At 42.3% G+C, this 7,153-nt stretch overlaps 1 long non-coding RNA gene across 1 annotated transcript; it reads left to right on the top strand.

Annotated features, from left to right (window-relative positions):
• Positions 1–4,072: 4,072 nt before the first annotated feature.
• On the top strand, positions 4,073–6,140 carry LOC122466696. Its single transcript, XR_006292420.1, has 2 exons — positions 4,073–4,204; positions 5,274–6,140. It is a non-coding gene; the product is annotated as an uncharacterized LOC122466696 (long non-coding RNA).
• The last annotated feature ends 1,013 nt before the right edge of the window (positions 6,141–7,153 follow it).

Raw genomic sequence — 7,153 nt, 5'->3', positions numbered from 1 at the left:
CCTATGGATTTGCTTAGTTGCGATTGGTCACATCAGTCAGGTGGTTTTGTTTCTTTTCCTGGAACAAGTGAATGTAACTCTTCTAAGAACATTTCTGGTGGGAATACCCATGGAAAGGGAATATAAAATTCTGCTCCTGCAAGTATTCAAACCCATGAGCTTCAAGTTTACTTTCCACGAGCATTCGTGCTAGTGAAACTCGGCTCTGAACGCTCACTGAAAGAGACTATAAAAGGGGGAGGAGTGAACACGGCCAATGCGAGTGATTGACTGTTTTCAATAGATAGTCTGAGAATGTTTTTGCAACATTACTCCAATTCTAGCTGTCAGGCTTTGGATGAAACCTTGTGAAGTGGGCCGGAAAAAGATCTATGGACCACTTATCCTCAAATCAGGACTTACATAGGGTGTGTAGGACTGTGCTGCCACTTTGCACTAGGGTGACTAGAAGTCCCAATTTTATAGGGACAGTCCCGATTTTTGGGTCCCTTTTTTTTTTTTAAATATAGGCTCCTGTTACGCCCCCCCACCCCCATCCCGATTTTTCACATTTGCTGTCTGGTCACCCTATCTTTTGCACAGAGGTGATTTCCACCTTTATTGAATTAATGTCTGCAAAGAGCTGTGAGAACCTTGGGTGAACCTTTACTTCTATCAAGTATCAATTAGTAATATATGGGCGCTCAGCCTGGGTGTGTGACCCCCAGAGTGTCACCAACAGGTGTGAGAGGATCATGACAACCCTCCACTTCTCCTATTACTAAATAGGAGCGGGTCCTGGCTAATGGGAGGAGGCCGCTGTGCATGCCTCAGTGGGCTAGAAAAGGGGGTCCTGGTAGGGGAAAGGTTGAGAACCACTGCATTATTTATTATATGATAATGTACAAATGTATTTGTTTCCTTTTAGGACCCAATGTTTTAAATCTCCCTAGTGTTCTTTTATTTAGCTTCTTTTGAGCCTATTATCCTCCAAAAAACACACCTATCTGAGAATGCTCTTCTTCTCTTCACTCCTCATTTTTCTTCCAGAGCATGGACATCTTTCGTTAAACTTACAGCACCTCTCCTCAGACCTAGGTTTCCTAACCAAGATTATTTATTGATGGTCTTTTTTTTTTTCCCTCCATGTCCCATCAATTAACTGGAGAGTGTATTGATCAGCAATTGTGTCAGGTTCCCAAAAGCTTTCTGGGAAATGCTACTGCTGCTTCGAGTGATTGTATACACTCTCCTTCTGATTCACAGAGCAGAGCTAGGGAGCAGTTTCACTCAAACGAGGCTTAAATGAGCTGTGCACTCACCATTTACCCTTAGGAGGGTATTCTTTGCAGTGCCTGCTAGCTATGTATTTGACATTAAAAAGAAAAGAGAAAACCCAGAACCCTAACAATTAATTCCCACTAAACCAAAAGAAATGTTTAATTAGGGTCTGTGGCAAATGCTTCCCTATAGCATTAGACTATCTGGGTGCATATTTGTTTCTGGCAAATCAAGATTATCATAGAATCATAGAATATCAGGGTTGGAAGGGACCTCAGGAGGTCATCTAGTCCAACCCCCTGCTCAAAGCAGGACCAATCCCCAATTAAATCATCCCAGCCCCAATTAAATCATCCCAGATTACAGTCGGAAAAGTGATTTGTATTATGGCTTCATTTTGGTCATCCTCCATGAAAGGCTCCCTAAATTAAACTTGCGTTCTCAGCATTCTGCGTGGTACAACTGTTGGGTAATCCCAACTGGGTCTCCCAAGTGCTTGCACAGCTCTTTAGGATCTAAATATGGGATTTATTTGCTTAAAGGAATCAGCTATTGATTAATAAGGCCTTTTTTCCCCACCCTTTCTCTTCACCTAGATGATGGATAATTTTGTGATATCCAGCCATGAAATTCCAATGCTGCAAGGTGTTCATGTAGGGCTGTTAAAGCTCTGTGTGTGTGCGCGTGTGTGCACCTACCTCCTTTCCCATGCTGAATAGCTATTGATTTTAGTTAAGGAGTAAATGTGTCATTTCTGTGGCCTTTAGGATGATTTACATTGCCTTACAACTGACAAGATATCTCCAGCTCAAGAGCTACAGTATCCGTTTAATTGACAAACACCAGCATGTATGTTAAAAAGCAGCTAAAGTGAGTGGAAGTGGAGACAGCTGCATTAACCTATCAGCAAACGATAGGCACTATATGTTATACTGGGTAAGAGAGTCACTTTATTTATTTGAATATGGTAAATATTTTACAAGTACATTGCTCCTGTTATAAAGTTAAAATCTCTCCCCTGTTTATATCTTCTGACAAATTCACACCAGGAAAGGACATCAGGCAGATGGTCGCCGGCTGTGATCTCCTCACATCTTACACTCTGTGCAGGGTTGGGCGGGGTGAATAGTTGAATGGGAGATCCCCAAGGGAAGTAAGATGCTGTAAGGAATGGTGTTGGCTATAAGTGTCACTCTTCTTACTGAGTGAATAACGAGGCAATGCTCCGGCCTGACATCAGGAGGTGCTGTGCTGCCGGGAGTGCTGCCTTTTGGATGTGAAGCAAAAGGCATGACCACTTGTGGTTATTAATGATCCCCTTTCAGTGGGACTGTTAATAGTGTACGGTTCCATTCAGTGTAAATGTGCAGAACTGGGCCCTTAGCAACTTTTGTGTTTAAAAAAAAAAAAAAGCTTTGGGTGTCATTTGCATGAAACATGCTATCGATGATGTAAATCATTTTCGTTAAGGCGTAGGTTGTGGCTTAGACTACACGGCAGTGCAAGGGTGTGAGAGGAATAAGATGTCCTCTATTACACAGAAGATGGGACAGGGTGTGTAGGAAAAATGTAGCCTATGTGATGCTTGTTTGTGTTATATAGATATGCATCGAAATGTAAGTTGGCCTGAAAATGTATTGCCTAAAAATAGGCTTGACAATAGTCAAGCAAGGCCTGATAAAACTGAGACAAGTGAAGTGAGACAGCTCAGAGGCAAATTAGAGCTACGTTAGAGCATACGCCCAGGTTATGCTGTAAACATGTTCAGTTCTCACTGGTTTTAAAAAGAGTTTTAGATGAAATATGAATGTTTTAGAGGAATGCGATCTCTAGTGATAGTTATTGGAATGGCATTTACACAGGTGCTAATTAATGATGTTTAAGATTAAATAGCCAATGTTTTTAATTATGGTAGATATGGTAAGAGGCAGGCTTAATGCTAATTAATTGTAGGGGGTTATTGTGAATAAGTATAAAAAGGACAGTATGCTGATTTTAGAGAGGTGTGCCCATCCACCATCAGGGTACCCTTAGAAATAGGATTATATACCCATTCTTCTCATGCAGGGACTGATCACCTCTGGATACATTATTCCATCTTAGAATGTGAGTATCAATGCAGTGTATGGTTCTATAGGGATGCCTGTTTGCTTAACTAGCTATTTGATTTTAAATAAAGTCTTTAATTCTATCACTGGTGTCATTCAAAGTCTTCCACTGAATTAAATTATGTGTAACTGCCCTGGGTGTAAAGAGCCTTAACGAATCCATTTTGTTTTTTATTCCTTATCTTTAAATTACTAATTGGGAACACATCAGTCAAAGATTCCAGGAAGCAGGTGCTCCATACCTGCTCATTCCCCTCCCAGAGCAGGTGGGCAAGGGAGTGGGGAGAGAAAGAGAATGGATATCGCTTTGGCTCTCCCCTTCCTGCTCGAAGACAATGATTGGCACTGCTGAACTGGCAAAGATGGTGGCATAATTTGCTGTTGCTTTAGGCCAGTAGGACAGGACTGTACTGCAGAGCAAGGAGGGAAGGGAGCAGTGGAGAATTTTGACACAGAGATGTGTCTCTAAGGCACACTGCCTGCCCGGGCTGCTCATGGGGTGGTGCAGTTTATGCATTACCCCTTGCTCAGAAATAGCCCTGCTTTTGTAAACCTATCATAATAATAAAAAGCTTGTTGATGAGATTTATTTTTATAATGCCCTCCCACGTGGATGCCCATGTTTCTTACTGCTCACACTTGTTATATCCTGTAGATCTTTACGCTGTAGATTTTTTTCTTAATATTTGTACATTTACCTATACTACTTGCAGCATCAGTTTGAAGCCGTGCGTGTTGAGTCTCTTACAGTAGCTGTTGTATGCATGTACCCATACGGATTATGCATGCACCAGATCTTTTTCACAATTCCCTTGCTGTGCCTGGCACTAGTTCAGGTGAGTTGAACGGGAAAGCAATGGCTTTCTCCCATCGCATCACTACATGAAAATCTTCATCGGGTTGGTGTTGTTCCAGCATATCATACTAGTGTTGGGTTTTTTCTAATCTGTTAGCTCAGGGGTTCTCAAACTGGGGGTTGGGATCCCTCAGGGGGTCGCGAGGTTATTATATGGGGGATCGTGAGCTGTCAGCCTCCACCCCAAACCCTGCTTGCCTCCAGCATTTATAATGGTGTTAAATATATTTAAAAGTGTGTTTAATGTATTAGGGGTATCGCACTCAGAGGCTTGCTGTGTGAAAGGGATTGCCAATCAAAAAGTTTGAGACCCACTGGCTCAACAGATTATTAGTCAGTTAATGCCTCCATGTATCACAGAGGATCTTTTTATTAGGGTTATTCTTACAGGGTGGCTGGTCCTTTAAAGGGAGATGGATCTCACCTGACTTGTGACACAGCCAACTCTCCTCCCCAGGTGGAGATAATGTGACTGATGAGTCATGTGACTCAATCAGGGCTCCAGGATAGACAAGGGAAACACCTGGGTAATGAGATATTGGGATTGGGACTTCAGAAGAGATCCAGAAGGCTCCTGCAGGAGACCCTGAGATATGAGAGAGCAACATCTGAAGAAAAAAGTCCCAAGCTAGGTAGGGCTGGGACTGGCCTGCCAAGGTAGGAAAGACTCCAGCAAGGAAGGCCCGGGTGTGGATTGATGAAGAGTGTGGAAGGATAAATATATAAACTTTAAAATGTATGATGTTTTGATTTGAACTTGGAGGACCTTATTTGAACTGTTTGTGGTTAGATACCAGCCTGAGTCTGGGTGTTATTGGCTCTGAGAAAACCTTTGTGAAATTATTGAGGAGCCCTGAAGAGAGGAAAACAGAGGCAGGGATACTCTAGGGTCACCCTATGCCATAAAGGGGTGCTCCAGAAGTGGTGGCTCTGTTACGTAAATTCCTTTGTATGAGAGGAGTCAGTGTGTGAATTCTCTAGCCACTTACATGGCACCTTCTGTAACTACACTTCTTGTTCTGCCAATTCCCTTGAATCCTGACCTGCAGCACCCCTTTCTGCTCCAGCCCTGGTGACCTCCACGCTGATTTAGAAAAGCGCCTGATTCCAGATCTCAACACATCCTTCTGTTCCAGACCTGAATCTATTCTTAGCAGATACTGCCGGGGAGCAGCGATTTTGTAATGTGAGCAAACATGCACTCTGGACTATGTGGAGATGCCAAACTAATGTGGGGTTTTCTGATCTGAGGTTTTTGTTTGGGCTGGCCTAGATACAGGAATCAACCACAAATCTTGGGCTGGGAACCAGGTTCAGATTGAATTTTCCAAACTACAGTTTTCTTCAGATAGCAAAAGGTCCATACCATGGTTTTGTAAGTCACAACAGATGAGTTAGAGTACGCTCATAATGAGCCCATTTAAAATTTCAGACTCAAGAACAAATGCATATCCACATTAAAGAATTAATGTGAAGAAACGATTTTATTTCCTCTTAGCATCCCCGCATGTATGGTGAAAAAAATTTCCTCCCCATCACTCATCCTAAGGAGCATATTTGCCTAAAGCAGTTGTGAATGAAAGTGGTGTAATGAAATCACCCTCAATAGCCAGGCTGGGAATTCATCAAAAGATCCAGTGATCTTCTTAAAAACGTATCATTGCCTGTTGAACTGTGGAGCCTAATGGAAGTAAAATTGGTCGACAAAGTCAGTTTTATTTTCCCAGAGTTATGGACTTCAGTGTATTTCCAATACCCTGGTAAACGAAGCTCTGAACCTGTCTCTTGTTCAATTCAAAGCATTTAATAACTGCATAAAAAAAACTAGGCTGTTGAAATTTATATCCATAAGTTGTCATCTCTGCCTTATTTTCAGTTTTCCTGTGAAGTTATTAAAACATTGTGATTATACTGTATTTACAGAACAGTGGGAAATGAGGTGTGAATCTGACTGAAAGCACAATGAGTCTGATAAGATCTAGATAGCAGCAAATACTACTAACATCTAAAGGGGAATACCTATATATATATATATTTTCCATACTTGTGTGTGGCTCTTCTCCTCCCACCTCCCATAAATATTAATGGGAACTGCAGGCATCAAAATCTGCTCAACAAGTTGAACTTAAAACCTCTAATGTTTTTGAATTGCTGCCTGTTCTTTTTCTGCATGTGGCATTATGGAAGATTGAAATATTGGTGCGAACTTGATGGTGATGTTATTCAGCTCAAAAGTATTGAGTCCATTAGCATTCTCCCAAGCTTATTAACAGATACAAGTGACTGTATAGAATTCTCTTTTCTTCCAATATAGCATCCATCACTGTGGTAGCTGAACAATGGGACTTTTGGCCTGTTCCCCAGTTGGCAATAGAGTTAACTGAAGAGCAAACTATACCTTTTGTAAGAGGGACATTAAGGCCTGGATCCACAAAGGTGTTGCAATGCTGAATGCCACAGCACCTAAAAGTTAGGTGTCTAGAAAATTACAGGGACGCCACTGTCATCCCAAAAGCCTGGGTTAGGCACCAGGGCTCCCTACACAATGGATGTGGAGAGAGAGGCACCTAAGGATGTGATCCACAAAAGCCAGCATGCTAAATGAGGAACCATCTAAGCTAGCCAACGGAAGATGCCAAGGACAGGGGTGTGCACTAAGCCCCACCCCTCTCTCGGAGATCAGCGCGTTCTGGGCTGCAGGGATGCACCTATCTTTTCTTAGCAATCCACAAATGGGAACCTGTCTCCTGGAGTCAGGCAGCTCAAAATCTTATTCAAGTCATTTTTCCCCCTGCTCTAGCAGAGAGGGGAATTGAATCCAGGTTTCCCACATCCCAGGCTCGTGATCTAATTGATGGACTAAAAGCTATAAACACCTATCTTCCCCTGGTTTATGAATTGTTCTGGGGTTTAGGCAGGAAATAGGCAT

The sequence above is a fragment of the Chelonia mydas genome, chromosome 7 (assembly GCF_015237465.2).
Source record: "Chelonia mydas isolate rCheMyd1 chromosome 7, rCheMyd1.pri.v2, whole genome shotgun sequence".
Taxonomy (NCBI): Eukaryota; Metazoa; Chordata; order Testudines; family Cheloniidae; genus Chelonia; species Chelonia mydas.
Note: the sequence above shows the minus strand (reverse complement) of the source record. Positions and strands in the feature narration are given on the sequence as shown.